This window comes from Vicugna pacos, chromosome 20 (assembly GCF_048564905.1).
Source record: "Vicugna pacos chromosome 20, VicPac4, whole genome shotgun sequence".
Taxonomy (NCBI): domain Eukaryota; kingdom Metazoa; phylum Chordata; class Mammalia; order Artiodactyla; family Camelidae; genus Vicugna; species Vicugna pacos.
In genome coordinates, this window is record NC_133006.1 from 33082977 (window position 1) to 33090494 (window position 7518).

The following is a 7518-nucleotide window of genomic DNA, read 5'->3' on the forward strand; positions in this document are numbered from 1 at the left end:
CTGCCCTGATTGCATAAGGAGATCTGCCAACATTTTTTTCTCCGATATATTCCTTTCTGCACAGAGAGCTGAACTGGGTTCTTAAAAACCTGATCGTGAACTGAGATAGGCAATTCTGAATCACCACCAGGATCTAGGAAAATTAATTCCTCACTGATCTTCCCAGATAAGCACCCAAGCTTGCTGCTGCTGAGATCTGCATCGGGATCTGGTGAGGTTTCTGTCACAGAGCAGCTCCCCATTTTTGGCATAAGAATGTACAGGATGCCAGTAAAGTTCACACTGGGTCATCGAAGTCTCTTTAAATGCACGATGATTCATTGCTGGGGGTGGGGGAGAGAGGAGAGCGAGGGGGAAGGAAGTGCTGAGCAGAGAGGCGGAGCGAAGTCATTATGAAATTGACTGCAGAAGCAGCTCGCGCTGGAGTGATGGGGGTCACATGTTCTTACTATTGGTATTTCGGCTACAACTTTGAGACCAGAGGTAGGGGGAGGGTTCAGGACACCTCACCTTGTGTAACTCGATTGGCTTTCAGAGGAGGTGCATCTGATGCCTGGTATATTAGAATTACAATGGAGTGTTAATTTCTCTTTTGATCTGACAAAGAGGAAAAGCTCTCCCATGACAGGACGGTTAGCAGGATAAAAATCTGGCTGTAGTGGTGTGAGTGAACAATTTGTCTTCTACTTGATTTACTCGCATCCTAGCTGACAGGGTCTTCCATTCTGTGCATTCATTTTGTACTTAAAAAGGGGTTGTTTGTAATTTACAGTTTAGGTCGGAGTGCTATTATTCTGCTCTGTCAGAAAGCCTCTGTGGCAGGAGCTATCTTTTCATGTCTGTGCCACGGCACAAAGCAAATCCGGACCTTCAGTCATCAGTCTTGAGAGCTCCCCAAAGTCTCCCAGCATTTAAACTTTGCAGAGACCTGGCAGACAGGGATTCTCTAAACATCAAACTGTCTGACAACCCCCGCTGAAATCCTGACACGGACAGTTTCCTTTAGCTATTTATGTCAAAAAGCAAAGTTTTCCAATGCATTTTCTCTAACTCTTTCCCTTTGGGGTAAACTTGGTAAATTCCTCATAAAATAATTGTCTTCAAATCTGACCCTCTTTTAGATTAGCTTTTTCTAACCGATACTGACTCAAGAAAAATAAAGTAACCCTTGAGAGAGCTTATAGCTATGTATTTTAATGTCGCAAAGTTAGAATAACAAAGAACTTCGCTTCTCTCCTTCCGAAACAATTTGATGTTTATTTGTTTTAGCCTGTGATTGCCCCCTGATCTTAGTTTGAAGGCACCCTAAGCTTTAACCAGTACAACCCCACGTCCGCCAGTATCTTAGTGTACACAATGGTGGCTTTGATTTTAATTTGGAAAATGTGTTTCTTTTGAGGAAACAAAATGCCAAGTTGTTAATGAAATGCTTTTAATAGATTTCCAAATGCTCCCAGCCAATACCAAGCAAAGTTCAACTCACTCATTCTAAGCCTTAAAATGTTCATTTTCTTTTCATGTAAGAAGAGCTATGTTCTATAGATGATTAAGACCATAAATTCCGTTATTTCATACGTCATTGCATTACGTTCAGTCTTGGTCATAGTTACATTGATAAAAATATATCTAGGTTTTGCTTGCAAAATAAACCATATAATAGTGGTTAAAAACATCTCATTTCCTTTTGACGTGTCCTATTGTACTAAGTATATTAGAAAGTTTTTTTTTAGAAAAAGGTTTCCTTTCAGTGGCCTTGATTTATTTTCTAGTTAAGCAGCAATTGTATGCTTTTCATTATCCATGCCCAAAGCCATATGTCATTAAAAGGTATCACCCCTAACCATTCAGCCATAAGCCACAAAACCAGCTATAATTCCAGAATGCTTGTGCTTTTAAAAATAGAGTGTAAGTTTTCCATCAGCCTCCCAGGGTAGCAAAGTACCTGAGGAACCCCAGCCACTCAAAGACTGAGTCTAACAGATTTTTAGTCTTAACAGATAATCAATCCCAACAAATTTTTGTTTTGCTGGCACATACCAGATCTACTAGTGAGATTATGCCTTTACCAATAGGTTACTCTCAGGGATCACTTTGACCAGGGATAAGGTCCATGTTACACACTGCAAGGGGTAAACTTCAGGAAGGTAGAAAAGTAACTGATCATCTACTACACTGCTGCAGAGAGCCCCGCCAGGATTCTAAGATCTCCAGCTGTGGGTTCTTAGAACTAATTCCTGCCCCTCCTGGGCCCCCTTATCCAGGGCTGTCCATTAGAAATATAATGGACACGTGCCATTTTAAATTTTATAGCAGCCACACTAAGAAGTACAAAGAAACAGGTATGTTAATTTTAACAATGTATTTTATTTAACCTAATATATGCAGAATAGTTTCAACATTTAATCAATATAAAAATTACTGAGATATATATGTATAGATATGTGCATATGTGTACGTATATGTGTGTGTGTATGTTCTTTAAAATCCCAAGTATACTTTACACTTAAAACACATCTCAAAAAAAACAAACCACATCTCAAGGGCTTAAAAGTCATACTGGACAGTGCAGACCTCTAGTAAAGCACTTGTGTTTGTTTTTAATTGTAGACAGAATTCTATTTAAAATTGCCTAGTGTGTGTACTGTTAAGTCATAAACTGTTGGCAAATGTTTAAATACAATGATCTGAATTTAATTCTTGACTATTGGTGATGTCATTTTCATTACCCAGAAGCCTATGCTGTTAGTTTGGTGGAGGGTCAAGAAAGATGATTCAAGGGCATGTCTTTTTAAGAGTCTCTGTGCCATGAAAAGAGCCCAGTGACTTCACTTTGGGTGTGGCCAGCTGACCTCAGAGTCCATTGTGTGACTGGTTTTCACTTTTGTTTTTAGTTTGTTTTACTTTTCTGGTTTCTCCAGCTCTATTTGGGAGTGTAATCTAAGGAAAGTATATTGCTTTTGGAAGCACACTGTGATTTGCTCAGATTTTTAAATGACACGTGTGGAATAGCACCCTTCTTATAATACCGTGGTTAAAGGTCTGTCAGTGTTTCCATTAAAAATTCAACTTTGGGGGATTTATTACAAAGCCATAACAAATGGCTCCAGGTCAAAATTTGGTAAATCTTTCTTTTGTGTAGGAGGAAATTCTTTTTAACAATTTTTTAAGCAGATATAAATAAATGTTAACCACTTAAATTTACTCGTGATTTTTTGGGGGTTGGGGAAGGCATTTAGACAGATAAAATACATGATGTATCTGTACATTTTGTTTTACAAATTTGAAATATTAATATTAGCTTGTAAATAATTTTTGCTGAAGAGTTATACAATCACCCTCCCACCTCCCAAATTCTCAGTGATTCTAGTATTTGATTCTCATATTTGGAAGTCTGATTAGTACCATGATTCTGAGAGGTGCTGAATCTATCAACTAAGAATCTTTAAGTTTCATCATGGGAAAAATGGACACTTTTCAAAAGATAAGATTTGTTTTGCTGTGAATTCCTTGTAAACATAATTGTCTTACTCATTTTTATATTCCCAGGGCCTAGTTTTTGTAGCTGCACAATGATAAACACATTTAAAAAGTAGCTTGAGAATGAAGACCATCTCTATTCCTCAGTCTCTTATTTAAATACTCACTTATTAAATATTCACTAATAATTTGGAAAAACCTTTACAACAGTAAAGAACGTGCTGCCAATCTTAAACATCTGTGATTTCCCTCATTTCTGATCATCTTCATGGATTACTGTTACAACGGAGTGACCCAGTGCTATGAAGGCACAAGCCAGTTTGAAAACTTTTTTGAGGCTGAGCTTGAATGCCATGTCTTAACCACCTCACAGGAGCATTTGAAGATGCAATATGGAAGGGCTGTATGAAAAGTTACATAGATATAATTGAAACCTAAATCCTCCCCACTGCAAACATGAAAGATAAACCCCCCGAATTCCTGTGAAAGTGAACTTGGTGAGAAATACATCTCCTTTCACCAACATATATGACTCCAAATGAAACAAACTTCTCTGATGTAGTGTTGGGTTACCTGACCCCAAAGTTTTTAGAGAAGCAGGGGTGACTCTTAGAGGTTGCCTCACTCTGCATTGTGCTGTCTTTATTTTGAACTGGAGAAAAGTGAGGGCATCTTTTTCCAAATATGACTGCTTAGGTCCACTTTCTTTTAAGAATTCAAGCCTGATTCGCTAACTAAGAATATGTATAGTCTATTTCATTTCCAATCAGTTCAGTCATCTAGTTTTTACAAGCTGGTAAGCTGTCTGTGTTTGCCTGTTTTTGTTTTGTACTCTGTATGAGGCTACTTCCAATGAAGACATCTACTGCAACGAAAAATCCCTTCCGATGTGGAGGGCCTGCACACTTGCTTTATTAAGCACTCTTGTGCTCCCTCTGCTGCCGTGAAGAAAACCTTCATGTTCAAGACCCTGGTACGTTCCTTACCGAGTGTTCTCTTGGCAATGATGATGCAGATTTGTGCATAAATCAGGGCCCTTCTGGAATGCCGTACTGTTGGACCAAAGCATAAAATGTAGTCATTTTTCATTAAAAAGTGCAAAAAGGGGAAGGGAATTAAAAAAGAATAAATAGAAGAATTAAGTTCTGCATCTGTGGCCAAATTCATCTAGACAGAGCCCTGTAGTACAGACAGTGTGCTTCACACGATAATGCGCTCAGGAATCACCGGGGGGCTGGTTAAAAGACACACTGTGATTCAATAGGTCTGGGGTGGAACTCTCTCACACTGAATGTCTAGAAAGCTTCCAGATGCTGCTGGTGCTGCTCTGAAGACTGCTTTCAGAAGCAAGATGTGATATGTAAATATATTACATAAAAGATACTTGATAGGTCATTTTACACCTTCAAAAGTAGATATTACCAAAACAGTGAAATAGACACAAGAGATGAAAATGATTCTCTGTGGTGTTTAAGCAATGCAGAACGTAGACTGGCAGGAACGTTCCATAGGCCTCATTTCTCAGTTTCCTTTAATTTCAAGGTTTGACTTATACTTGTACGAATATAGTATCAGATTTATGAACAGGACTATCGTACTACAGATTTGCTTACTGGCTTCTTGAAAGCCCCATTCTTCTTTCATTGAGTTTTTATTTGCATGAGAAAGTATTGGTTTTTTACAGAATCAGCGCCAGTTATATTTTGCCATCTGAAAAGAAAACATTTTGGTACGAAAGGTAATGAAAACTGTATCGTGGGTATGATGTTTATGTTGGACCTTGCAGGAAGAAATAGTTACAGATTTTAATGGCAGTTTATGGCTTTAATCTTAATGGCTAAGTAAGTAAATGACACAGTTCTTATTAATTGTTCTTACTGTTTGGGTAATAAACATATTTAGTTTCCTTGAGGGAGCATTTAAATTAATTGACTAACTCTAATCTGAATTATGCGTTTTAATTTGTTTAAGGTTGTTAAAATAAATTAACTGCTTGTGTCAGTGTAATAATTTAAATATTAGCTCTTTTTAATTTTTTTTTTACCCAAAATTCTCTAAATGTAAGATATCTAAAAATAGAGTGGAGGTGGATTGGACAGTCTGCAGATTAGGAGTTGGAATGAAAACATCTAAGTTAAGCCAAAAACATGGCAACCAATATTTTCTGTTATAAAAATATTTTAGATGAATTTATTTTTTTATGAAAGCTGTCTGAAACTGAAATGAAGAGCAGAAGTTCTCTGTTTATTCACAGGCCAGTAATAATAATACCTGCCTCACAAAGCATACGTCTTCTCTGTGCAGAGCCAACAGTTTCTGCTCCTTTCAGAAACCGGCTCTGCCAAATCAGAGGAAGAGATATTACCCGGCTATGTTCTGAGATATTAACCTTCACCTTGATAATGCTTGTCAAGGAACACACCACCAGGCAGAGCCTTTTCAGGAAACTGATTTTAACTGTCCACTAGAGGCTGTAATGAGACCAACAATGTCACTTTAGACCAACCCGGGGTTTAAGCCGTAACCATCATTGATTTTTAAATGAAAAAAAAAAAAGTTGTAGAAACGAGTAAACAGTAGTAGTAGTTCTTTAAAAATAGCAATGTATATGTGCATGGTATTTCAAAATGTGAGAAAAAGTTATTTCCGGGGCTCTACACCTTCCTAGTTATAGGATGCTTATTTTTATTTCTGCAGGACCTTGGCTGTACGATACAGTTGTTAAAAGAGCCGACACATTTCTCTTGGTAATTCTGTATTCTGCTTCAGTTGGTGACTAACCATTAGGTCATAAGTAAATTCAAGCCAAAAGGTTTCTCACATACAGCTTACATTCAATAGCAGAGGCTTCCAGAGAGAAACTTATGTGGAGGGATCATGTTTCTAGACACTTAGTTCTAAGCACCTGAAAGAGGTCAAATGCTGCCCCAACACCTACCGGTCTTCCAGAATGGTCTGCAGCCCGGAGAACGCCGCACTGAGCTCCCTTTAGCATGGATGTGCCTTCTCTTCCTCCAGGTGCCACACCTGTTGGCCAGGTACCACCCATTCAAAATTCCTTTCCTTCCAGCTAACGCCTGGCGGTGGTACCTGCGGAGGGGCTGGGTGGAGAGGCGTGGAGAACCGCACTTAAAAATTGAGTCCAGAGGAAGTTCTTCGGAGCGGATTCACCAGAACTGCCATTTGATGCTCGGTTTGCTTTCTCTATCTCCTACACTGGTTACCTCATTTCCGATTAAAATAATGATCCCGAATTAGCGGCGAGAGGAGAGCGCGGGTCGTCTACCCAGGCTAGAGCTGGGTAGTTCCATATCCAGGTCCCAAGATTTCCGGACCTGCAGAAAGAGAAAGGAGGCCAGGGAGGTCAGCCAGCTTTCACAGACAGGAAAGGTGAGGGTGCACGTGCAGATGGGGCGGGGGGAACCCTGAAAACTTTCTTGAGTTGCACGCAAAGATAATTCTCGCGGCTTGGTGGTCTGGGTTCCGGAACGCCGAGGCTAAACCGGTTTGAGGGTTAACGTGCGTGAAGATCGGAGTCAGCCCTCTTAGACGCTTCTCGGCGCTCCCGGGACGAAGGGCACGTCGGGATCAGAATTGGCCCACCTCCTCTCTCCCTTGGGGTATTTCGTGGGCTCCGACTTGCAGATCGACACCCCTTGGAGACCCTCCAGGGTGCCTGAGTCGCAACCGCTGTCGCTATGTCCCTCCAACTAGATGCAGGGACCCGGGGAGGCGCGCGAGGACCGACCGGTCACCGCTAAAATTACCTCATCGCTTCAGCTCCCCGCCCCTTTCCCAAACCTGGAAGAACTGTCTCCTCCGGCCTGGGTCTCCCCTCCCGCCCCGCGCTCCCCGGATCCCGAGCGGGTGTGAGGAGAACGCGCCCGCTTCCCCGGAGGCCGTGGAGCCGGGGCAGCGCGCACCGAAGGGTTAAGGGCGCGGGCCGGCCGCCGTGCCGTGCGCTCGCGGTGCTCGGAGCGGCTCGCCCCGCCGCCCGCCGGAGGGTGCCCGCCCCCACCCCCCCGAAGTCGGATCCTTGAG

General features: G+C 41.3%; 1 long non-coding RNA gene across 2 annotated transcripts; it reads right to left on the bottom strand.

Moving 5' to 3' along the window:
• Positions 1 to 2344: 2344 nt before the first annotated feature.
• Positions 2345 to 7356, bottom strand: LOC140687794 (uncharacterized). Of its 2 annotated transcripts, none has more exons than XR_012062342.1 (3): positions 7245 to 7356; positions 6416 to 6812; positions 2345 to 4529 (listed from the first exon to the last, which is right to left on the bottom strand). It is a non-coding gene; the product is annotated as an uncharacterized lncRNA (long non-coding RNA). The 2 variants fall into 2 exon arrangements; XR_012062343.1 differs by having other exon boundaries at positions 7081 to 7266.
• Between the last annotated feature and the right edge of the window lie 162 nt (positions 7357 to 7518).